This window comes from Lissotriton vulgaris, chromosome 5 (genome assembly GCF_964263255.1).
Source record: "Lissotriton vulgaris chromosome 5, aLisVul1.2, whole genome shotgun sequence".
Lineage (NCBI taxonomy): Eukaryota > Metazoa > Chordata > Amphibia > Caudata > Salamandridae > Lissotriton > Lissotriton vulgaris.
This window is the reverse complement of record NC_141693.1, coordinates 261,774,887-261,801,875: the sequence shown is the minus strand read 5'-3', so window position 1 is coordinate 261,801,875 and position 26,989 is coordinate 261,774,887.

Sequence of the window (26,989 nt, the reverse complement as noted above, 5' to 3'; positions counted from 1 at the left end):
GCAGCTACCAACAAGCTGCTTCCGAAATGATGGAACGTTTTAAACTCAGGAATTTTCCTGCCTGGGTTCTCATGAAAGATAAAACCAGAGCTGACTCCGTTCCACGCATCGACACCTTGCGTGATGAACCCTCTGAAGAGACATGCTGTGATGAAAACAACTCATGACTCATCCTCACATATAACAGGGAGTCGAGAAAAATACACAAAATTGTAGCTAAGAATTGGAATATCGGGGAGGAGCCAAGCAGTCATTCGAAATGGCCGCATAGTCGCTCGGCTCCGTGAGCCCTTTCGCCCCACATGTCTATCCTGACGTCTATCCTGAGCCACGAAGGCAAGTCAAGTCAAGTCAAGTCAAGTCAAGTCAAAGGATTTATATAGCGCACTACATACCCAGAGGGTCTCAAGGCGCTTATGGAGGGGTGGGGAATTACTTGTCAAATATCCACGTTTTAAGTTGCTTTCTGAATGCTAGGTGGTTCTGGGTAAGGCGAAGGTAAGTGGGAAGTGAGTTCCAGGTTTTAGCTGCCAGGTAGGAGAAGGATCTACCTCCCATGGTGGTCTTGTTGATGCGAGGTACAGTGGCAAGGGATTGGTTGGAAGAACGAAGCTGGCGGGAGGGGGTGTAGAAGGACAGTCGTGTGTTGAGGCATTCTGGTCCGATTTCGTAGAGTGCTTTGTGTGCGTGGGTTAGGAGCCGGAAAGTGATCCTCTTATTGACGGGAAGCCAGTGGAGGTTTTTCAGGTGACCAGAGATATGTTCTTTACGCGGGATGTCTAATATGAGCCTGGCTGAGGCGTTTTGGATTCGTTGGAGTTTTTTCTGGAGTTTAGCGGTAGTCCCGGCGTAGAGGGTGTTTCCATAGTCCAGTCGGCTCGTGACCAGAGCGTGGGTGACCGTTTTCCGAGTTTCGGTGGGGATCCAACGAAATGTTTTTTTGAGCATGCGAAGAACGTTGAAGCAGGATGAGGAGACGGCGTTGACTTGTCTGGTTATTGAAAGTGAGGAATCCAGGATGACGCCCAGGTTCCGTGCGTGGTCTGTCGGGATGGGTGCTTTTCCAAGGGCTTCTGGCCACCAAGAGTCGTCCATGCGGAGGGGGAGGTACCTAAGATGAGGACTTCTGTTTTATCAGAGTTCAGTTTCAGACGGCTGTGTTTCATCCATTCGGCTACTTCTTTCATTCCTTCGTGTAGGTTAGTTTTGGTGGTGCTAGGTTCATTGGTGAGTGATAGGATCAGTTGAGTGTCATCCGCGTAGGAGATGATGTTGAGGTTGTGTTGGCGGGCGATGGCCGCGAGGGGGCTCATGTATACGTTGAAAAGGGTGGGGCTGAGTGAAGATCCTTGTGGTACTCCGCAGATGACTTCAGTGGCCTCTGACTTGAATGGTGGGAGGCGGACTTTCTGGGTTCTTCCGGTGAGGAACGAGGTGATCCATTCCAGTGCTTTTCCTTGGATTCCGATGTTTCTGAGGCGCTGTAGAAGGGTGCTATGGCAGACTGTGTCAAAGGCTGCGGAGAGGTCGAGGAGGATGAGGGCGACTGTGTCTCCATTGTCCAGTAGAGTTCGAATGTCGTCTGTTGCTGCGATGAGGGCGGTCTCAGTGCTGTGTTTTGCTCGGAAGCCGGACTGTGAGGAGTCGAGGGATTTGTTGGCTTCGAGGAAGGCGGCGAGCTGGTTGTTGACAGCTTTCTCGATGACTTTGGCCGGGAATGGAAGGAGCGAGATGGGGCGGTAATTTTTGAGTTCGGTGGGGTCCGCTGTGGGTTTTTTCAGAAGGGCGCTGAGTTCAGCGTGTTTCCAGCTTTCCGGGAAGGTGGCGGATTTGAAGGAGCAGTTGATGACGTCTCGGAGGTGCGGTGCTATGATGGAGTCTGCTTTGTTGAAGATGTGGTGAGGGCATGGGTCTGTGGGGGATCCTGAGTGGATGGAGTTCATCAGGCGGATGGTGTCCTCAGTGGAGATTGTGTTCCAGTCATTAAGGATGTTTGAGGGGGGTGAAGGTCCAGCAGATGGTTGGGTGGGTTGGTCTCCGGGTTGTTTGTCGAAGCTGTTGTGGATGTCTGCAATTTTGTTGTGGAAGAATGAGGCTAGGGAGTCGCAGAGGGCTTGAGAGGGGGTGATGTCATTAGAGTTGGCCGAGGGATTGGTAAATTCCTTGACGATGTTGAAAAGTTCCTTGCTGTTGTGGGCGTTGTTATCTAGTCATTCCTTGAAGGCGGTTTTCTTGGCCTTTCGGATCAGTTGATGGTGTATGCGGGTGGCGTTTTTGAAGGCGTCCTTGGTGCTGGTGGTTGGGTCTTTTTTCCAGGCCTTCTCAAGGGAGCGGCAGAGTTTCTTGGATTTCTTAATATCATCGTTGAACCAGGAGGCCTTCTTGCTGCCAAGTTTGCTTTGCCGTTTTTTCAGTGGTGCTAGGATGTCGGCGCTGTTGGATAGCCATAGGGTGAGGTTGGTGGCGGCTTGGTCGGGGTTTGAGGAGTGGGTTGGGGGGTTTAGAAGAAGCGATGAGGAGATCTGGTCGATGGTGATTTTGTTCCAGTTTCTTTGCAGAGTTGGTTGGGGGTGGTTGTTGGGTTTGGGCTTGTTGTAGGTAAAGTGAACGCAGCTGTGGTCAGTCCAAAGGAGATTCGTGGTGTGGCTGAAGGAGACATGATTGCTGGAGGTGAAGATAGGGTCGAGAGTGTGACCTGCGATGTGGGTGGGGGAAGTGACCAGTTGTTTAAGTCCGAGGTTGGTGAGGTTGTCCAGCAGGGTGGTGGAGTTGCGGTCGTTGTTCTTTTCAAGGTGAAAGTTGAGGTCTCCCAGAAGGATGTAATCTTTGGAGGGGAGCGCGTGTGGAGTGATGAAGTCCGTGATGTCCTCACTAAATTGAGCGCGGGGTCCTGGAGGCCTGTAAAGGAGGGTGCCTCTGAGTGTGGTCTTGGGGTCGATGTGGATCTGGAAGTGAAGGTGTTCAGAGTTGGCGAGGTTGACGTCAGAGCTGGTTGAGATTTGGATGGATTTCTTATGGACGATAGCGATTCCTCCTCCTGTGTGGCCGGTACGGTCCTTGCGTATGATCTTATAATCTTCTGGGATGGCAATGGTGATGTCTGGGGCGGAGGAGGCGTTCATCCATGTTTCAGTAAGGAAGGCGACGTCCGGAGAGATGGTGTCTAGTAGATTCCATAGGTCAATGGCGTGCCTGTGGACCGATCGGGTGTTGAGCAAGATGCATTGTAGGTGGTTGGTGTCGGGAATCTGAGGTGTGATCGTAGCGGAGTGGTTGACGGTGCAGAAGAATTTGCAGGAGTAGCATGAGAAAGGTCCATGGGTGTGTCCAGGAGCGGCTTGGACGCAGTTGGGGGGACGGCCGGGGTTAAGGGCTAGGAGGGTGGAGGCATCGTAGGTAAAGCGGGAGGGCTGAGAAATGCGAGGGCCAGGGGGTATGGCGCTGGGCGCGGTCCAGGCGCGGACGGGTGTAGACGGGCTTACCTTTGGCGCACCTTCGGCGTGTCCGTAGCGCGTGGACGCTGCGCGTGGGGGCATTGGCCATAAATGGATGGTGGAGGGGGCGGAGCGTGGGAGGGTCAGCAGCTGGGAGGCGGTAGCGGGGAGGAGGGGCTGGGAACAACAACAACAGCAAACAAAATGGAGTTCAAAGGAGAGGCGAGGCAGGGGCAGCAAATCGCCTGAGACACCGAAAAGAAAAATAAAAATATATTTTAAGTTGTTGGCAGAAGTGCAGAAGTAGACAAACACAGCTAAATGCAAAGCAGGGCGGGCGGCGCTATAATTACATGCGCTATGAGCCGGTCAATTACCATGCGGGGACAGCGTTACAGTGAGCAGCTTTCAGATACCACAGCGCTAATTAATTAAATGCAGGCGATACCGCTAATTAACTAAATGCAGGCGATACCGTGAAGTCCAATAAGCAGTGCAAAAAACACCAGGCAGGCAGCAGCAGTACTGGGAGAGGAGCGAGGAGGGAGCAACCGGTCAGGAGCGAGTCCGGGCGGTCACAGGGGCTGAGAGGAGGAGGTAAGCTCTGTGAACGTGGGTGGGAGGGTCAGCAGCTGGGAGGCGGTAGCGGGGAGGAGGGGCTGGGAACAACAACAACAGCAAACAAAATGGAGTTCAAAGGGGAGGCGAGGCAGGGGCAGCAAATCGCCTGAGACACCGAAAAGAAAAAGAAAAATATATTTTAAGTTGCTGGCAGAAGTGCAGAAGTAGGCAAACACAGCTAAATGCAAAGCAGGGCGGGCGGCGCTATAATTACATGCGCTATGAGCCGGTCAATTACCATGCGGGGACAGCGTTACAGTGAGCAGCTTTCAGATACCACAGCGCTAATTAATTAAATGCAGGCGATACCGCTAATTAACTAAATGCAGGCGATACCGTGAAGTCCAATAAGCAGTGCGAAGAACACCAGGCAGGCAGCAGCAGTACTGGGAGAGGAGCGAGGAGGGAGCAACCGGTCAGGAACGAGTCCGGGCGGTCACAGGGGCTGAGAGGAGGAGGTAAGCTCTGTGAACGTGGGTGGGAGGGTCAGCAGCTGGGAGGCGGTAGCGGGGAGGAGGGGCTGGGAACAACAACAACAGCAAACAAAATGGAGTTCAAAGGGGAGGCGAGGCAGGGGCAGCAAATCGCCTGAGACACCGAAAAGAAAAAGAAAAATATATTTTAAGTTGCTGGCAGAAGTGCAGAAGTAGGCAAACACAGCTAAATGCAAAGCAGGGCGGGCGGCGCTATAATTACATGCGCTATGAGCCGGTCAATTACCATGCGGGGACAGCGTTACAGTGAACAGCTTTCAGATACCACAGCGCTAATTAATTAAATGCAGGCGATACCGCTAATTAACTAAATGCAGGCGATACCGTGAAGTCCAATAAGCAGTGCGAAGAACACCAGGCATGCAGCAGCAGTACTGGGAGAGGAGCGAGGAGGGAGCAACCGGTCAGGAGCGAGTCCGGGCGGCCACGAAGGCATACTTTGATAGGAGAAAGAAAACGAGCACCTACAGTTTGCTCCCGAAACTCCTGCGTGCAGCAGATCCTGAGAACGGTCCCTGGCTGCTCCGCGGCCCACGCGGTGATGAGACCGGGGCGTTGACTCGGCAGGGCCTCCGGCCGCAGCTGCAGCACCGGCGGCCTTTGATGGCGTTAGGGGGCCTGTCGGTGGGTGCCGTTGACATGAAGGACCGCTGCTAGCGGTGAAGACCCAGTCCGCTCGGCGGTGACCCTCGAGGGGCAGAGTGGTGGCACAGGATCGGAGGGGGTGCATGCCTCCTGCCCCCTCCCCAAACTTTGTTGCCCGGGCATAGCCAAGGACTGCCCCCAACATAGGCAGGCGACTCCCGGGGCCCGGCAGGGATTTTAGCCTTTTGGTGACTCTCCTTTCAGGAGCCTGCCTCGCAGCTTTTTGCCCCGGGGACGCATCCCGTGGGGCCCTCGCGGTGAGGCCTGGTCCCTGACAGTGGTGAAGAGGGACGGGGCCGACTGGATTAAGATGGCGGCTGGTGCCCTCCTCTACGGCCCGTGTCCACGTCAGGTGGCTGTTGCACGGATGGGGCCGGGATGCTCGCAACATACGCAGGAGTTCCCATCCTGGGACGTGTTGGCTGCCGTAACAGTTTTGCACGAGACCATGATTTGCCATGCCTGGGATGTGGGTGAAAGACTGGACGCCATTGCTGTCTCTCCGTCTCTAGCGGCCACGGTCCGATTCCAGGGGGCTGCCGATCAACTTGCTGCTGAGTCCATGGAGGAAGTTTCAGCTCCGCAGAGGCACCGGGAGCCGCTTGAGGTCCGGGCTTCCGTGCCCGCGCGGACCGACTTGATTGCTCGTATGGATGTCTCCTTGGGACACATGTCCAACTGGCGGCTGGGGATGGAGCGCTGTTTTCCCTCTTGGACTGGCCTGGTCCTGTCACGGCGGTGGCCAAGCTGTACAACTCTCCTCTCCTGGATGATGTTGTTATCTGTGGACTTTGGGAGGTTCCCGGGACCGGCGTCGATATTGCCTGATTTTTGATGTCTGTACTTGGATGGATTTGGACTGTTGTGCTCCTCTATGGCTGCGCCCCAACCGGACCTACCCATATTGTTTGGACCCTCAGGACTGTGCTTTAAATTGATTAACGAGTGGACTTCTAGCGGTGCCGCTGCCAGACAGGGTCAGGGATGATGTGGTTCGTGGTCTATTGGCTTAGTTGTTGGCAGACGGTGCAGTGGGTATGTTCGATCGATATTTCATCGCTGTTGTGCTCGGGATTTGTTATCCTTCATTACAGTATTATTTCCCTTCTGGGATTTTCGAGGTATAGGGGTGAAGGGCGGGGCCGGGCGGCACGATGAGGGCCCTCCTCCGCTTATTTTCTTTTCCTCTTTCCCCTATCTTTCTATATTTCGGGTCTCTATTAGGGCGACAGGCACGCTGCTGGGGGGGGGTAGGCCATGGCCTTCTGCGGGTGTGCAGGGTGGGGGGTTGCGGGATGGGTGTTTGATCGGTATTTGTTTCTATGGCCCTTTAGTCTTTCTTCTCTTTTTAGTGTCGTCGTCGCTCATGCTCTTTGCGGTATGTTTGGTGTTGAGGGGCGGGGGTTAGACTTGCTGCACGCTGGGGTTGCGCCTGCTTTTCTTCTGCTTTGTATATCTCACCCCCCGATATTTCCTCTGCATTAATACTGTTTGCATATATCCTGATTCGCACACTATTGCGGGACTGTGTACGACTGTGCGACACCTCTTCCTTAGTTCCTTATTTGAAAATGAACCTCTTAAATCCTGATTTCAAGCTGTTGTGTCGGATTACAAGCTATGTACTGTCATTTTATGACCCCGGGTTTCGAACTGCTAAAACTATACATATTGCTTGCAGTATTCTCGCTCTGTTTAGCGGCCGGCCGGGATGGTTGTAGGCCCATACTTGTAACTACATGTGCTACAAATAAAGGTTCAATAAAAAAAAAAGAATTGGAATATCCTTAAGAGCGATGCTACTATTGGCCATTTAATTGCTGATAGGCCCAGCATCACCTATAGGAAAGGCAAGAACATCAGGGACATATGTGTCCGCAGTGACATCACGGTTTACCCCAATAGCCAAGATCTTGGTTTGAAAGGGTTTTTTCTGTGTAGCCACTGCAAGGCCTGTAGATATAGTACCTCGATCAAGAAAGCTACATATAATGGGGTCAGCAAAGAAATTAATCAATTCCTCACTTGCAATACCATATTCGTAGCCTGCGGACTATGGTATATCGGCAGTACCACTGCACATGCCAAAAAACGCATCCTTGAGCATTATCGTGCCATTATTCATAAAGATGCTAAATACCCAGTGGCCAGACATTTCAGTGAACACCATTTCTCTAATCCCTCTCTGATGAAATTCTTCATTTTAGAGCAGGTAACCAAGAATCCCAGGGGTGGAAACAGACTTCTTAAAATGAGGCCGATGGAATCCAAATACATCATTTCCTTCCACACCAAGGCCCCGGGAGGGTTAAATCACGATGAAGAACTTGCTGTTCATCTTAAAGATGATTATACATAGCTCTGTAATCTTCCTTTTGCCCACTACTCGATCTGTTACTGTATTTCTCCTTGTTGTTGAACTCATTTATTAATGCGTGCACATGATGTTGTCATGTATGATTTTTTTGTGATTAAACACCCTTGGACTGTTCCTGTGTTGCGTATATTTGGCTACCACTGAGAGCGTGTCTATTTAGTGCTTCTGACCTGAATTGGATTTCCGGCGTGCTCGACCGGAGTACACGCCACCTCCCCAGGGGCCTCTAGCAACCCGCGGAGCACCTTTTTGGAATATATATATATATGTATGTACATATATATATATATATATATATATACATATATATATATATATATACAAATCTATACTACTATTATAAAGAAGGAAGTCTGTCCTTTGAGCCAGGTAAACTCGAAAAGTACACCACCAATCTAAACACCCAAGACATCTATGAAAACCTCAGGGCAAGCAGAAGGACATAGGCGATATAAAAATAAAAAATATACGTTATTTAAAACATTTACGAAAAAAAATAAAGTAGTCCCTAGAAAGTAGCGCCGGCTGCGACGTCTGCGTCATGACATCGGAAGCGCAGGGTGGAGCGGCGTTCGGGAGCAACAGAAAGAGCTGAGGACATGAGCGCGGGGAGGACCTGCGGAGGACAAGAGGAAAGGAGCGGCAAGAAGCAGAGGAGAAGTAGCAGCGCGGGGAGGAGCGGCGGATGAGGTAGCGGACAAGCGGTCAGGAGCGGCGAGAAGCAGGGGAGCAGTGGAGCGGGAAACACAGCAGCGCGGGGAGGAGCGGCGGATGAGGTAAGTCAAGCAGCCGCGGGTGCCCAGCGAGGGACGGGCAGGGGCCATGAACAGAGAGTGAAAGTCGGGACGTCGGGGGAAACAAAGCGTAGGCAGAAGCGGCCGCTCTGCTGCGCCTCTCCTGCTGCGATGCTGCCCCCAGCCCCTTTCTGCCCCGGGCAAGGCCGGGGCGGGCTGCTATATATATATATATATACTTAATAATGCATATGTATATAAATATATATAAATTCTACATTTATATTTTTTAACAAATATTTTTTAAATATATATATATATATATATATATATATATATATATATATATATATATATATATATATATATATATATATATATATATATATATATATATATATATATATACTAGCAGCCCGTCCCAAAGTTGTCCAGGTATGAATTGCTGCCGGCTAGTAGTATATTGTTTTGTAGGATTTCGTTTTGATAGCATTTCATATCTGTGACAGGCCTGTGAAACGCTCTATTCACAGTGCACTGCTGATGCACTTAAGAGTGCACGTTCAGTAGTGTGTGAACTCGAGTTTCCCTACTTTATTTTTCCTTGCAATATTATATAGCGCGAACTCGACAACAAGGCATGAGCACAATTTACATTACAGAAGAACACATTCATTTGTGGTAGGCACGGGGAGACAAAGCGGTTTGCCTGGAATCACAGGATGTTGAGCTGATGCCGAGATTCGAACGTAGCTCCCCAACTCTAAAGTTCGCAATTCTAGAACTTGTGGCGGGAAGTGTGTCTAAAAGTGTATGTCGGTGCTGGCCATCAATGAGAGAGACCCGTGCATTTTTCAAATGGGTGCTGAAAAAATATGAGTATGTTGCTGGAGATGTGGGCCGCTGTGCCACCAATGTACTTACCGGGGGAGGGTAAACACCCATTATTTCACAACAACCGGATTTTCGGACCAGATAGAATCAGCTCACCAGAGCACCACCAACCCAGCCGCAACGTAATCACCTCCCTCCTTAGGACCGATTTACAACAGGTATCTATGTTTCCTACCCAAGGATGAGGAATTAGCAATATACATGCTTAGGTCTTCTACAATACCACATTCATACAATATAGTCTCACGGCCACACGGACCCAGACTAATCTACCCTCGGGCAGTTCTGATTCATTACCATTACACACTGACTGCAACCAGTGCTCTCATTAGCCACAATCCTGTGGGTATCCACACCAGTGTCCCCCCGGGTGCTCTCTTCTTCCTACAAGCCACAATCCTGTGGGTATACGCATCAGTATCCCCCCTGATGCTCTCTTTAATATCCAAGCCACAATCCTGTGGGTATACGCATCAGTATCCCCCCTGATGCTCTCATTAACGCCGCCTTACAACGACGATCACTTTCCTATAAATACCGTTATCTCTTCATGTTGGGGAATTTCTCACTATTCACTAGAGGTACAATACTACAATATTATGGATCACACAAGAATGGCCGAATTACACGGTGTACAACTTATTCTCTATTTCAAGGGCTCCTCTCTCCCTCATTATTCAGTTACCATTTACCTGATCGGGGGTAGCATCCGTTCATATAATAGCACCTGACTAGAAGAAAGGTTACCTTTACTGTATAAAAATAAGAGATATATACAAACTGGTTCACTAAGAACTGGGGTACGTTTATTATTATAATCACAATAACAATATAATACTATACTATAACATATAGCCTGCAAAGGAAAATGAAAGGTTAGAATATGTGCACGCTAATAAGAAAGGGTCGACGTCACCTTATTAATATGAAGTCTGGACTCAGCAGTCATCTGGGTTCCCTTCTCATCTGTGCCTTGGCTCGCCTTAGGATCACACCTCTGCAGTCACGGATACAGGTCTGCACCGCTATGCTGTGTCTCCTCCGCTTCCCTCCAAGTCACTGGAACCTTCCTCTTATCAGCTGCTTTCTCTCTGGCTGTTCTGCACTACTCCTCTCTCCTCTCAATCACGGACTGTCTTCACTTCTCAGCTTCGATCTTATAACTCAGTTTCTACCACTCTGGTATTCGTTACCTCAACTAACTACTTCACTCTGTATGCTCTGATCTTAATGTCAAAGCTCGCCAGCTGCTCCAACTAAAATAATTTCAATCTTTCTAAGAGAGTATCAGCTTCTTGGTCTTTCTCGGACTTCAAAATGGCGACTGCCTGCCTTGGAATAATTAATATTTACAACAAGGGGTGGTGAGGGACAGAGTCTCTGAATTAAACAGAATACTCTCACCCAGTCAAGAGATCAGGGCTAGATCCAACACCGTTTTTTAGCTCACTGCACCAGCCCAGTTTCAGAACCTGGCTGTATGCAAATTAGTCTGTTCCTGTCCCAGTGCATGATGGGAACAGGGCAAACCAAACTACAAAAGCCAATTCTTACACTGGGAAGGAAACAAGCTACCGGGGACCGGTTTCTGGCATTTCAGCCTCTTCGGCCCGGCTTGCTTGAATCCTGATGGTGCAATGAGCAAGGGACTCACATCTGAGCATACCCTTCCACGCTTAGGGTGGACAAAAATATTTACAACAAGGGGTGGTGAGGGACAGAGTCTCTGAATTAAACAGAATACTCTCACCCAGTCAAGAGATCAGGGCTAGATCCAACACCGTTTTTTAGCTCACTGCACCAGCCCAGTTTCAGAACCTGGCTGTATGCAAATTAGTCTGTTCCTGTCCCAGTGCATGATGGGAACAGGGCAAACCAAACTACAAAAGCCAATTCTTACACTGGGAAGGAAACAAGCTACCGGGGACCGGTTTCTGGCATTTCAGCCTCTTCGGCCCGGCTTGCTTGAATCCTGATGGTGCAATGAGCAAGGGACTCACATCTGAGCATACCCTTCCACGCTTAGGGTGGACAAAAATATTTACAACAAGGGGTGGTGAGGGACAGAGTCTCTGAATTAAACAGAATACTCTCACCCAGTCAAGAGATCAGGGCTAGATCCAACACCGTTTTTTAGCTCACTGCACCAGCCCAGTTTCAGAACCTGGCTGTATGCAAATTAGTCTGTTCCTGTCCCAGTGCATGATGGGAACAGGGCAAACCAAACTACAAAAGCCAATTCTTACACTGGGAAGGAAACAAGCTACCGGGGACCGGTTTCTGGCATTTCAGCCTCTTCGGCCCGGCTTGCTTGAATCCTGATGGTGCAATGAGCAAGGGACTCACATCTGAGCATACCCTTCCACGCTTAGGGTGGACAAAAATATTTACAACAAGGGGTGGTGAGGGACAGAGTCTCTGAATTAAACAGAATACTCTCACCCAGTCAAGAGATCAGGGCTAGATCCAACACCGTTTTTTAGCTCACTGCACCAGCCCAGTTTCAGAACCTGGCTGTATGCAAATTAGTCTGTTCCTGTCCCAGTGCATGATGGGAACAGGGCAAACCAAACTACAAAAGCCAATTCTTACACTGGGAAGGAAACAAGCTACCGGGGACCGGTTTCTGGCATTTCAGCCTCTTCGGCCCGGCTTGCTTGAATCCTGATGGTGCAATGAGCAAGGGACTCACATCTGAGCATACCCTTCCACGCTTAGGGTGGACAAAAATATTTACAACAAGGGGTGGTGAGGGACAGAGTCTCTGAATTAAACAGAATACTCTCACCCAGTCAAGAGATCAGGGCTAGATCCAACACCGTTTTTTAGCTCACTGCACCAGCCCAGTTTCAGAACCTGGCTGTATGCAAATTAGTCTGTTCCTGTCCCAGTGCATGATGGGAACAGGGCAAACCAAACTACAAAAGCCAATTCTTACACTGGGAAGGAAACAAGCTACCGGGGACCGGTTTCTGGCATTTCAGCCTCTTCGGCCCGGCTTGCTTGAATCCTGATGGTGCAATGAGCAAGGGACTCACATCTGAGCATACCCTTCCACGCTTAGGGTGGACAAAAATATTTACAACAAGGGGTGGTGAGGGACAGAGTCTCTGAATTAAACAGAATACTCTCACCCAGTCAAGAGATCAGGGCTAGATCCAACACCGTTTTTTAGCTCACTGCACCAGCCCAGTTTCAGAACCTGGCTGTATGCAAATTAGTCTGTTCCTGTCCCAGTGCATGATGGGAACAGGGCAAACCAAACTACAAAAGCCAATTCTTACACTGGGAAGGAAACAAGCTACCGGGGACCGGTTTCTGGCATTTCAGCCTCTTCGGCCCGGCTTGCTTGAATCCTGATGGTGCAATGAGCAAGGGACTCACATCTGAGCATACCCTTCCACGCTTAGGGTGGACAAAAATATTTACAACAAGGGGTGGTGAGGGACAGAGTCTCTGAATTAAACAGAATACTCTCACCCAGTCAAGAGATCAGGGCTAGATCCAACACCGTTTTTTAGCTCACTGCACCAGCCCAGTTTCAGAACCTGGCTGTATGCAAATTAGTCTGTTCCTGTCCCAGTGCATGATGGGAACAGGGCAAACCAAACTACAAAAGCCAATTCTTACACTGGGAAGGAAACAAGCTACCGGGGACCGGTTTCTGGCATTTCAGCCTCTTCGGCCCGGCTTGCTTGAATCCTGATGGTGCAATGAGCAAGGGACTCACATCTGAGCATACCCTTCCACGCTTAGGGTGGACAAAAATATTTACAACAAGGGGTGGTGAGGGACAGAGTCTCTGAATTAAACAGAATACTCTCACCCAGTCAAGAGATCAGGGCTAGATCCAACACCGTTTTTTAGCTCACTGCACCAGCCCAGTTTCAGAACCTGGCTGTATGCAAATTAGTCTGTTCCTGTCCCAGTGCATGATGGGAACAGGGCAAACCAAACTACAGCCGGGCCGAAGAAGGCTGAAATGCCAGAAACCGGTCCCCGGTAGCTTGTCTCCTTTGTGGTGAAGAATTGGCTTGGTAGTTTAGTCTGCCCTGTTCCCATGATGCACTGGGCCAGGGACAGACTGATTTGCATATAGCCGGGTTCTGAGCTGGGATGGGGCAGTGAGATAAATAACGGTGATGGATCAAGCCCTGATCTTTGGACTGGGTAAGAGTGGTCTGTTTAACTCAGACACTCTGTTCATCACCACCCCCTTTTGTAAATCGTTTTTGGCCACTATAGGTATGGCAGGGTATACTCAGACATGAGTCCCTTTCTCACTGCTCCATCAGGATTCAAGCAAGCCGGGCCGAAGAAGGCTGAAATGCCAGAAACCGGTCCCCGGTAGCTTGTCTCCTTTCTGGTGAAGAATTGGCTTGGTAGTTTAGTCTGCCCTGTTCCCATGATGCACTGGGCCAGGGACAGACTGATTTGCATATAGCCAGGTTCTGAGCTGGGATGGGGCAGTGAGATAAATAACGGTGATGGATCAAGCCCTGATCTTTGGACTGGGTAAGAGTGGTCTGTTTAACTCAGACACTCTGTTCATCACCACCCCCTTTTTGTAAATCGTTTTTGGCCACTATAGGTGTGGCAGGGTATACTCAGACATGAGTCCCTTTCTCACTGCTCCATCAGGATTCAAGCAAGCCGGGCCGAAGAAGGCTGAAATGCCAGAAACCGGTCCCCGGTAGCTTGTCTCCTTTCTGGTGAAGAATTGGCTTGGTAGTTTAGTCTGCCCTGTTCCCATGATGCACTGGGCCAGGGACAGACTGATTTGCATATAGCCAGGTTCTGAGCTGGGATGGGGCAGTGAGATAAATAACGGTGATGGATCAAGCCCTGATCTTTGGACTGGGTAAGAGTGGTCTGTTTAACTCAGACACTCTGTTCATCACCACCCCCTTTTTGTAAATCGTTTTTGGCCACTATAGGTGTGGCAGGGTATACTCAGACATGAGTCCCTTTCTCACTGCTCCATCAGGATTCAAGCAAGCCGGGCCGAAGAAGGCTGAAATGCCAGAAACCGGTCCCCGGTAGCTTGTCTCCTTTCTGGTGAAGAATTGGCTTGGTAGTTTAGTCTGCCCTGTTCCCATGATGCACTGGGCCAGGGACAGACTGATTTGCATATAGCCAGGGTCTGAGCTGGGATGGGGCAGTGAGATAAATAACGGTGATGGATCAAGCCCTGATCTTTGGACTGGGTAAGAGTGGTCTGTTTAACTCAGACACTCTGTTCATCACCACCCCCTTTTTGTAAATCGTTTTTGGCCACTATAGGTGTGGCAGGGTATACTCAGACATGAGTCCCTTTCTCACTGCTCCATCAGGATTCAAGCAAGCCGGGCCGAAGAAGGCTGAAATGCCAGAAACCGGTCCCCGGTAGCTTGTCTCCTTTCTGGTGAAGAATTGGCTTGGTAGTTTAGTCTGCCCTGTTCCCATGATGCACTGGGCCAGGGACAGACTGATTTGCATATAGCCAGGTTCTGAGCTGGGATGGGGCAGTGAGATAAATAACGGTGATGGATCAAGCCCTGATCTTTGGACTGGGTAAGAGTGGTCTGTTTAACTCAGACACTCTGTTCATCACCACCCCCTTTTTGTAAATCGTTTTTGGCCACTATAGGTGTGGCAGGGTATACTCAGACATGAGTCCCTTTCTCACTGCTCCATCAGGATTCAAGCAAGCCGGGCCGAAGAAGGCTGAAATGCCAGAAACCGGTCCCCGGTAGCTTGTCTCCTTTCTGGTGAAGAATTGGCTTGGTAGTTTAGTCTGCCCTGTTCCCATGATGCACTGGGCCAGGGACAGACTGATTTGCATATAGCCAGGTTCTGAGCTGGGATGGGGCAGTGAGATAAATAATGGTGATGGATCAAGCCCTGATCTTTGGACTGGGTAAGAGTGGTCTGTTTAACTCAGACACTCTGTTCATCACCACCCCCTTTTTGTAAATCGTTTTTGGCCACTATAGGTGTGGCAGGGTATACTCAGACATGAGTCCCTTTCTCACTGCTCCATCAGGATTCAAGCAAGCCGGGCCGAAGAAGGCTGAAATGCCAGAAACCGGTCCCCGGTAGCTTGTCTCCTTTCTGGTGAAGAATTGGCTTGGTAGTTTAGTCTGCCCTGTTCCCATGATGCACTGGGCCAGGGACAGACTGATTTGCATATAGCCAGGTTCTGAGCTGGGATGGGGCAGTGAGATAAATAATGGTGATGGATCAAGCCCTGATCTTTGGACTGGGTAAGAGTGGTCTGTTTAACTCAGACACTCTGTTCATCACCACCCCCTTTTTGTAAATCGTTTTTGGCCACTATAGGTGTGGCAGGGTATACTCAGACATGAGTCCCTTTCTCACTGCTCCATCAGGATTCAAGCAAGCCGGGCCGAAGAAGGCTGAAATGCCAGAAACCGGTCCCCGGTAGCTTGTCTCCTTTCTGGTGAAGAATTGGCTTGGTAGTTTAGTCTGCCCTGTTCCCATGATGCACTGGGCCAGGGACAGACTGATTTGCATATAGCCAGGTTCTGAGCTGGGATGGGGCAGTGAGATAAATAACGGTGATGGATCAAGCCCTGATCTTTGGACTGGGTAAGAGTGGTCTGTTTAACTCAGACACTCTGTTCATCACCACCCCCTTTTTGTAAATCGTTTTTGGCCACTATAGGTGTGGCAGGGTATACTCAGACATGAGTCCCTTTCTCACTGCTCCATCAGGATTCAAGCAAGCCGGGCCGAAGAAGGCTGAAATGCCAGAAACCGGTCCCCGGTAGCTTGTCTCCTTTCTGGTGAAGAATTGGCTTGGTAGTTTAGTCTGCCCTGTTCCCATGATGCACTGGGCCAGGGACAGACTGATTTGCATATAGCCAGGTTCTGAGCTGGGATGGGGCAGTGAGATAAATAACGGTGATGGATCAAGCCCTGATCTTTGGACTGGGTAAGAGTGGTCTGTTTAACTCAGACACTCTGTTCATCACCACCCCCTTTTTGTAAATCGTTTTTGGCCACTATAGGTGTGGCAGGGTATACTCAGACATGAGTCCCTTTCTCACTGCTCCATCAGGATTCAAGCAAGCCGGGCCGAAGAAGGCTGAAATGCCAGAAACCGGTCCCCGGTAGCTTGTCTCCTTTCTGGTGAAGAATTGGCTTGGTAGTTTAGTCTGCCCTGTTCCCATGATGCACTGGGCCAGGGACAGACTGATTTGCATATAGCCAGGTTCTGAGCTGGGATGGGGCAGTGAGATAAATAACGGTGATGGATCAAGCCCTGATCTTTGGACTGGGTAAGAGTGGTCTGTTTAACTCAGACACTCTGTTCATCACCACCCCCTTTTTGTAAATCGTTTTTGGCCACTATAGGTGTGGCAGGGTATACTCAGACATGAGTCCCTTTCTCACTGCTCCATCAGGATTCAAGCAAGCCGGGCCGAAGAAGGCTGAAATGCCAGAAACCGGTCCCCGGTAGCTTGTCTCCTTTCTGGTGAAGAATTGGCTTGGTAGTTTAGTCTGCCCTGTTCCCATGATGCACTGGGCCAGGGACAGACTGATTTGCATATAGCCAGGTTCTGAGCTGGGATGGGGCAGTGAGATAAATAACGGTGATGGATCAAGCCCTGATCTTTGGACTGGGTAAGAGTGGTCTGTTTAACTCAGACACTCTGTTCATCACCACCCCCTTTTTGTAAATCGTTTTTGGCCACTATAGGTGTGGCAGGGTATACTCAGACATGAGTCCCTTTCTCACTGCTCCATCAGGATTCAAGCAAGCCGGGCCGAAGAAGGCTGAAATGCCAGAAACCGGTCCCCGGTAGCTTGTCTCCTTTCTGGTGAAGAATTGGCTTGGTAGTTTAGTCTGCCCTGTTCCCATGATGCACTGGGCCAGGGACAGACTGATTTGCATATAGCCAGGTTCTGAGCTGGGATGGGGCAGTGAGATAAATAACGGTGATGGATCAAGCCCTGATCTTTGGACTGGGTAAGAGTGGTCTGTTTAACTCAGACACTCTGTTCATCACCACCCCCTTTTTGTAAATCGTTTTTGGCCACTATAGGTGTGGCAGGGTATACTCAGACATGAGTCCCTTTCTCACTGCTCCATCAGGATTCAAGCAAGCCGGGCCGAAGAAGGCTGAAATGCCAGAAACCGGTCCCCGGTAGCTTGTCTCCTTTCTGGTGAAGAATTGGCTTGGTAGTTTAGTCTGCCCTGTTCCCATGATGCACTGGGCCAGGGACAGACTGATTTGCATATAGCCAGGTTCTGAGCTGGGATGGGGCAGTGAGATAAATAACGGTGATGGATCAAGCCCTGATCTTTGGACTGGGTAAGAGTGGTCTGTTTAACTCAGACACTCTGTTCATCACCACCCCCTTTTTGTAAATCGTTTTTGGCCACTATAGGTGTGGCAGGGTATACTCAGACATGAGTCCCTTTCTCACTGCTCCATCAGGATTCAAGCAAGCCGGGCCGAAGAAGGCTGAAATGCCAGAAACCGGTCCCCGGTAGCTTGTCTCCTTTCTGGTGAAGAATTGGCTTGGTAGTTTAGTCTGCCCTGTTCCCATGATGCACTGGGCCAGGGACAGACTGATTTGCATATAGCCAGGTTCTGAGCTGGGATGGGGCAGTGAGATAAATAACGGTGATGGATCAAGCCCTGATCTTTGGACTGGGTAAGAGTGGTCTGTTTAACTCAGACACTCTGTTCATCACCACCCCCTTTTTGTAAATCGTTTTTGGCCACTATAGGTGTGGCAGGGTATACTCAGACATGAGTCCCTTTCTCACTGCTCCATCAGGATTCAAGCAAGCCGGGCCGAAGAAGGCTGAAATGCCAGAAACCGGTCCCCGGTAGCTTGTCTCCTTTCTGGTGAAGAATTGGCTTGGTAGTTTAGTCTGCCCTGTTCCCATGATGCACTGGGCCAGGGACAGACTGATTTGCATATAGCCAGGTTCTGAGCTGGGATGGGGCAGTGAGATAAATAACGGTGATGGATCAAGCCCTGATCTTTGGACTGGGTAAGAGTGGTCTGTTTAACTCAGACACTCTGTTCATCACCACCCCCTTTTTGTAAATCGTTTTTGGCCACTATAGGTGTGGCAGGGTATACTCAGACATGAGTCCCTTTCTCACTGCTCCATCAGGATTCAAGCAAGCCGGGCCGAAGAAGGCTGAAATGCCAGAAACCGGTCCCCGGTAGCTTGTCTCCTTTCTGGTGAAGAATTGGCTTGGTAGTTTAGTCTGCCCTGTTCCCATGATGCACTGGGCCAGGGACAGACTGATTTGCATATAGCCAGGTTCTGAGCTGGGATGGGGCAGTGAGATAAATAACGGTGATGGATCAAGCCCTGATCTTTGGACTGGGTAAGAGTGGTCTGTTTAACTCAGACACTCTGTTCATCACCACCCCCTTTTTGTAAATCGTTTTTGGCCACTATAGGTGTGGCAGGGTATACTCAGACATGAGTCCCTTTCTCACTGCTCCATCAGGATTCAAGCAAGCCGGGCCGAAGAAGGCTGAAATGCCAGAAACCGGTCCCCGGTAGCTTGTCTCCTTTCTGGTGAAGAATTGGCTTGGTAGTTTAGTCTGCCCTGTTCCCATGATGCACTGGGCCAGGGACAGACTGATTTGCATATAGCCAGGTTCTGAGCTGGGATGGGGCAGTGAGATAAATAACGGTGATGGATCAAGCCCTGATCTTTGGACTGGGTAAGAGTGGCCTGTTTAACTCAGACACTCTGTTCATCACCACCCCCTTTTTGTAAATCGTTTTTGGCCACTATAGGTGTGGCAGGGTATACTCAGACATGAGTCCCTTTCTCACTGCTCCATCAGGATTCAAGCAAGCCGGGCCGAAGAAGGCTGAAATGCCAGAAACCGGTCCCCGGTAGCTTGTCTCCTTTCTGGTGAAGAATTGGCTTGGTAGTTTAGTCTGCCCTGTTCCCATGATGCACTGGGCCAGGGACAGACTGATTTGCATATAGCCAGGTTCTGAGCTGGGATGGGGCAGTGAGATAAATAACGGTGATGGATCAAGCCCTGATCTTTGGACTGGGTAAGAGTGGTCTGTTTAACTCAGACACTCTGTTCATCACCACCCCCTTTTTGTAAATCATTTTTGGCCACTATAGGTGTGGCAGGGTATACTCAGACATGAGTCCCTTTCTCACTGCTCCATCAGGATTCAAGCAAGCCGGGCCGAAGAAGGCTGAAATGCCAGAAACCGGTCCCCGGTAGCTTGTCTCCTTTCTGGTGAAGAATTGGCTTGGTAGTTTAGTCTGCCCTGTTCCCATGATGCACTGGGCCAGGGACAGACTGATTTGCATATAGCCAGGTTCTGAGCTGGGATGGGGCAGTGAGATAAATAACGGTGATGGATCAAGCCCTGATCTTTGGACTGGGTAAGAGTGGTCTGTTTAACTCATACACTCTGTTCATCACCACCCCCTTTTTGTAAATCGTTTTTGGCCACTATAGGTGTGGCAGGGTATACTCAGACATGAGTCCCTTTCTCACTGCTCCATCAGGATTCAAGCAAGCCGGGCCGAAGAAGGCTGAAATGCCAGAAACCGGTCCCCAGTAGCTTGTCTCCTTTCTGGTGAAGAATTGGCTTGGTAGTTTAGTCTGCCCTGTTCCCATGATGCACTGGGCCAGGGACAGACTGATTTGCATATAGCCAGGTTCTGAGCTGGGATGGGGCAGTGAGATAAATAACGGTGATGGATCAAGCCCTGATCTTTGGACTGGGTAAGAGTGGTCTGTTTAACTCAGACACTCTGTTCATCACCACCCCCTTTTTGTAAATCGTTGGAATAATTAATGGCATTGATGCTAACGACTAGCTGCCGCCTACAGACTGACTGACTCACTGCCTCATGCTTTCGCTAATATGGAAGCTTGTCCCTTCATGGAAAGTTACGGCCAGTAACTCGCCGCCCACCAAATTCTTCTACCTCCCCGTACCAAGGACACGTTCTCAGCCGGCCGGCCTGATGTTATGTCTTCGGCATGGAGAAAAATACAGTCTTTCGATAAGGGCCAGCCTGAGCCGGTTCTCTCCAAGCGAACAACACCTCGTAACTAAAACATTACATTTGACCTAGAAGCATCTCAAGCTGCCGGGGCAGAAAGAAAGATGGAGTCTCTCCCGTTTGAGGCCTACAAGGCCCGAAATCAGCATAACTCCATCAAAAGTATTCTAACACTCTTACAAAAGGACGGATTATCACTAATACTAATGAATCTATCCCTTAACATAGATTTATAAGCCCTGATCTAAGGAAAAGGGTACGGGATTGTGTCAACACGCCTTGTGAATAGGCTCTATTTACGGTTCTAATCCTTCTATTAGAATGGTAGTAGACTAAAGTCACCTCCAATCACCTTCCCTCAAGGAAGGGCCGAAAAAGTCGGTCAGAACAATGGTAAAAGCATGTTTTTTTTATGTTTGGATAAGGTAAGTTTGGGTATATGGGTATATGTTTTGGGGTACTGAGGTATGTGTTTTGGGGTGTTTGGGTATTTTAAGGGTTCAGACATAGTTTTGTGTTATGGGGTACAGGGGTAGTTTTAGGGTTAGGTATGGGTTTTGGGGTACAGGGGTATTTTTAGGGTTCAGAGGTAGGTTTGGGTTTTGGGGTATAGTGGTATTTTTAGGGTTCAGGGGTAGGTTTGGGTTTTGGGGTACAGGGGTATTTAAGGGTTCAGGGCTAGGTTTGGGTTTTGGGGTACAGGGGTATTTTTAGGGTTCAGGGTTAGGTTTGGGTTTTGGGGTACAGGGGTATTTTAGGGTTATGGGGTAGGTTTGGGTGTTGGGGTACAGGGTTATTTTTAGGGTTCAGGGCTAGGTTTGGGTTTTGTGGTACAGGGGTATTTTTAGGGTTCAGGGGTAGGTTTGGGTTTTGGGGTACAGGGGTATTTTAAGGGTTCAGGGCTAGGTTTGGGTTTTGGGGTACAGGGGTATTTTAAGGGTTCAGGGCTAGGTTTGGGTTTTGGGGTACAGGGGTATTTTTAGGGTTCAGGGGTAGGTTTGGGTTTTGAGGTACAGGGGTATTTATAGGGTTCAGGCCTAGGTTTGGGTTTTGGGGTACAGGGGTATTTTTAGGGTTTAGGGATAGGTTTGGGTTTTGGGGTCCAGGGTATATTTATAGGTTTAAGATGGGTTAGTGTTTAAGGATGTTGGGGTATTTTAAGGAGTGAGGGTGGGTTATGATTATGGGGTGCAGGGGTATTTAAAGGGAGCAGGGTGGGATTAGCACACGATATGAGACATGGCATGAAGGGCGGAATGTACCACACGCTCCCAGCGTTTGTCACGCCCCAAGCACACGCCCACAGCACAACGCAGACATGCCCACAAGGGACTACTTTGCTGGCACGGTTCTTTTACCTTTTAATGTATATGGTGGGCGTCTGCATAGCCTATGTCCTTCTGCTACAACTGCCCTTTCCAACGCTGTATTGGGTGTTGTGACTGGTGCTGTGGTTCCTGAGATTACCCGCCTCAAAGGTTTGGGCTCTCTCTTTATTATATTAGTATGGATAATATTTTTCAAATTACTCTTTTCACCCTAAAAACGAATTCCACCCTGCTACCTTAAAATACCCCAGCACCCCAAAATCCTAACCCACCCTTACTCCTTAAAATGCCCTAGCACCCTTAAACACTAACCCATCCTGACCCTAGAAATACCCCTGTACCCCAAAATCCAAACCTAGCACTGAACCCTAAAAATACCCATGTACCCCAAAACCCAAACCTAGCCCTGAACTCTAAAATACCCCTGCACCCCAAAACCCAAACATACCCATGAACCCTAAAAATACCCCTGTACCCCAAAACCCAAACCTAGCCCTGAACCCTAAAAATACCCCTGTACCCCAAAACCCAAACCTAGCCCTGAACCCAAAAAATACCCCTGTACCCCAAAACCCAAACCTAGGCCTGAACCCTACAAATACCCCTGTACCCCAAAACCCAAACCTAGCCCTGAAGCCTTAAAATACCCCATAACCCCTAAAACATATACCCCAACACCCCCAAACTAAAACCATATACTTACCTTAAACTTAAATTTTAAAAACATATGCGGGGGAGGAGCTACGCATGGGACCAAGATGGCCACGTGAGACCTTAGCTCCATAGAGCCCGCTCCTCCTGTAAGTCTATCCTGTCTTGATCCTGCCACCCGAGAGTGAAATTCAACGGTTGAGTCGGAAAGATAATAGTAGGCGAAAACTGGGACGAAAACGGGTATTTCTACCCCTCCAGAGCAGCATCGGAAGATTCGGGCCTGACGCCTTTGGAGACCGGGGGCCATGGTATGCCTCTGAGCCGGATGTTAATGCAACAACAGCGGCCTGCGACACCGGAAGCTCCGGCTCGCTTCGGGCGTCGACCTCCTCTTCCCCCATTTGAAAGTTGTGACATCGGATAAGACCGACGCTGCATCACCGGCACGGACTGCGTGTTGTATGCACGACTGAGGTGTGATACACATCCAAGGTGTGAAGTCCTTCGTTGGAACACAAAAGCGGCGACGATCCAGTCAATGGCGTCGAAACCAGACAACGAAAAGGCCCCATTGCGGGGTGGGAGAGGGCTGAAAAATATTCAGACCAATAAGATGGACAGATACGCACAGGCCAAAGGATCGCCAGTGGAACGGAGGAAATCTCCGCCGCTTGGAGGAGACTCCCTGGGGGAGGCCGTGGAGCCCACGCTGGCTGATGTCATGGCTGCCATAAACAAAGTTCAGACGTCTATGGTGGTAAAAATGGACGCATTGGACAATAAACTAGACACAGTGAAACTGGAGGTTAGCCTATTGAGAGCTGACCATGCCAAGACGAGCGAAAAGGTTAAATTGCTAGACATCAAGACATCCATCCTGGTGGACGACATGGCAGAGGTGCAGCGGGAGGTCCTGGCCTTGCAAGCGGCCCATGAGGAAACGCGTCGGAAGTTGGACGAGTATGAAAAGCGTAATAGGAGGAATAATATTCGAATCCTTGGAATACCGAAGAAATCGGAGGATCAGGCCCCAGACTTATTTGTAGAGGACATTGTGCTGAATCACTTAAAGCCGAAGGGTCTCAGCAACTTTTTCACGGTTGAGCGGGCCCACAGAGTGCCGGGTCGACTGCCGAGACCCGGGGCGCCTCCTCGCCCGATGATAGCTAGAGTGCTGAACTATAGAGACAGAGATGTGATCCTGCAAGCGGCACGTTCCGCAGACCCGCTTCGCTTTGGGAACACGACTTTGTCCTTCTTTCCAGACTTCACCCAGGCTGTACAACGGCAAAGACAGAGCTTCCTTCCTGTTAAAAGGAGACTGAGGGAAAAAGAAATACGTTATTCAATGCTTTTTCCGGCAAAGCTTCGTGTGGAGGTGGATGGGAAGGCGTGGTTTTTTGATCATCCAAAGGCGGCATCGGACTGGTTGGACAGCACCACGCGGCCTCGATCAGAGGAAAGGCGTGAGGACGCTGCAGAGGAACAGTGAGGCCAGAATTAGCTGATTGATGACTGCCGCAGGGGGGGGTGTGTGGTTTTGTAGGAAACTCATACATGACTATGACTCTGGTTGGTCTTACTTGGAGGGGGGGGAGAAGGGGCTGAGGGCTGGGTTCCCCCTCGTACTATCTTTAGTTAATTTGTTAGGGTCGGGCGACGGGCACACTGCGAGTTGGGGTTGGGCATTGTCCTTATGCAGGGGTGCAGGGAGGGGGGAGGTGTAAGGGGGAGGGGGGTATATGTTTGTTAGTGATGTTGAGTTTTTGTTTTGGTTTGAGTTGTGTATGTATGTGCATATTTTTGACTCAGGTGACTATCCAGTTTTGATCTTTCTCATGTTTCGAAGGCACGTGAAAAAAGAGGATCTGGGATGAAAGTGCTGAGCTGGAACGTGAATGGTTTAGGAGATAAGATCAAGAGGGGGATGGTGAGTCAACTCATTTGGAGACACTCCCCGGACGTAGAGTTGCTCCAGGAAACCCACCTAATTGGTAACAAATGCATGGCTGTACACAGAGGGGGATACAAAATGTTGGTGCATGCGGGTTTCACATCCGGTTCCAGGGGAGTGGGTATTCTAATCAAAAACTCCTTCCCCTTCTCTGTACAGAAGACTTGGATTGATCAGCGGGGTAGGTACGCTGGTGTCACTGGCCAGCTTGGGGGACAAACGTTTACTCTTCTGTCCATATATGTGCCACCGTCCCTTCAGTCTGAGACATTCAGAGACATGAGCAACATATTTCTTGCTCTTCCCCTGGGAGGGCTAGTATTGGGTGGAGATTTTAATTCGGTGCTAGATGGTGAATTGGACCGCAGCCCGCCCAGGGTGCTGGCGCATTCACAGAGATGGCTTCCAGAGTTCTTAGGAACTCTTGGATTGATTGATAGCTGGCTTGCGCGCAACCCGAGATCCGTGCAGTATTCCCATGTTTCGGCCGCGCATAGATCCCTGTCCCAACTTGATTATGTCTTAATTGCAGCGGCGCCTTCGATTCTGGAGGTCAGGTACCTGGGGAGAGGTATATCAAACCACTCCCCGCTATGGATTAGTCTCACGCTTGAACTTACGGTAGCAGGTAGAGTGGCTCCTATTGGGGCTTGGAGATTGAAGGACCCCACGGTCCGGAAAGAAATTCTTAAGGTGGCAGACAGATACTTTTTGGAGAACGAGGGATCAGTTGAATCTGCCAGATCACTTTGGGAAGCATACAAAACTGTCATGAGGGGCGAAGTGTTGTCTATTGTTTCGAGGCGGAAGAGGGAAGGGCAGGCGGTGATTACCAGCAAGGAGGGAGAGGTCTCGCGTCTAGAGAGGCAGTTCGCTGAATCACCTCCAGCGGCGGACCTTCACCTGCTGAGGCTTCGGGGGGAGGAATATAGGACTTTGGCTAGAGAGAGCGCCGTGGCGCAACATAATGCGACGCAGAGCCGTATATATAAACATGGCGATAAGGCCGGGAAACTGATTGCTTGGTTGGAAAAGGGGGAGCGAGCGTCTAGGTTAGTCCCGGAATTGGATAGTCAGGAGCAGGGTTTGATTAAAGACTACTCATATAAGTCTGTATTCCTGATAACCCATGTCTTATGCAGACCGAAATGCTTATATTTGTATGTTATAAGAAATACTCATATAAGTCTGTATTCCCGGTATCCCATGTCTTATGCAGACCGACATGCTTATATTTGTATGTTATAATAAATACTCCCTGCTCTGGGATATATAAATGCATTTTTTGGGATACCGGAGCATTGATTGATAAAGACAGTATGTACTTAGGATAATCATTCTCTTTGAAAAATTCTTGGACCGACATGCCTTTCAATAATAAACGCGTATAGCTGTTGTTTGATTTATCAACAACCATTCTCAACTTAGCAGATATAGGGAGCTGTGTTATTTTATCTTGCCAAAAAGACGGGCTCCTGGTACATCTTATTAACAGTCACCATACGCATAGGCATATGTGAACAGAGGAGCTTAAAAGAATGCCCTATATATATTTAATGTGAAGACTACTCATATAAGTCTGTATTCCTGATAACCCATGTCTTATGCAGACCGAAATGCTTATATTTGTATGTTATAAGAAATACTCATATAAGTCTATATTTCCGGTATCCCATGTCTTATGCAGACCGACATGCTTATATTTGTATGTTATAATAAATACTCCCTGCTCTGGGATATATAAATGCATTTTTTGGGATACCGGAGCATTGATTGATAAAGACAGTATGTACTTAGGATAATCATTCTCTTTGAAAAATGTGCGTAGTGAAAATTACGTCCTCACGCGCAAATACGTGGGCTCATACAGCCTTATTCATGAAGGGGCCGTTTTGCGAGCCCCTAATAGCGAATCATAGCGATTCGCTATTAAGGACTCGCAAAACGGTAATCATGTAGGAATCGCATAATAAAATGCGATTCCTACTGATTCCTTATTTGCGATTAGCAAATTGCTAATCGCAAATAAGGAATAACTCGCCATTCATTCCTATGGGCCAAAAGGCCCATAGGAATGAATGGGGAGTATTCCTTATTTGCGATTAGCAATTAGCTAATCGCAAATAAGATTGCGATTTGAAGGGTGCCAGGGATGTCCACAGGACACCCTGTAGCACCCCTCAAATGACATTTCACACAGGTGTTGCACACACACATGTCCAGAGGACATGTGTGTGTGTAACATGCAACTCAGAAAAATGCATTTAAATGCATTTTTCTGAGTTTTCGCAATTTACCGCGAGGTCTGACCTCGCGGTAATTTGCGGCAAGAAATTGCGAATTCGCAAATTTAAATTGGATGTTGAATTGCATTTAAGGAATCTCTAATAGAGATTCCTTAAATGTAATTCCTCGCACATTTGCGACATCGCAATTAGCGATTTTTGCATTTGGGATGCTGAATCCCAAATGCAAAAATCGCACTCGCAAAGGGCCGGATTCTCAGAATCCGGCCCTTTGCGAGCCGATTTAGCCTTCATGAATAAGGCTGATAATAACTTTGTTTTTTTGTAGGTCTATAGACGTTAATATTTGAAGAATATCGTTTATTCCGTTTTGTATATTTATTACGCACATATTGTGTGAATACTCGCATTTCTATATATAACAACAATTTACTCCCTAGTCATTCGCTAGGCTTAACTCAGTCTGTTTTCTATATTCATTTGCGTCCCTTTCTGCAGCAAGCATGAAAGGTACGCTATGTAGTCCATCGTTTATTTTTATTGCTTCCGCATTTTTTATCGTACTTCCGTGTTCTCCATTA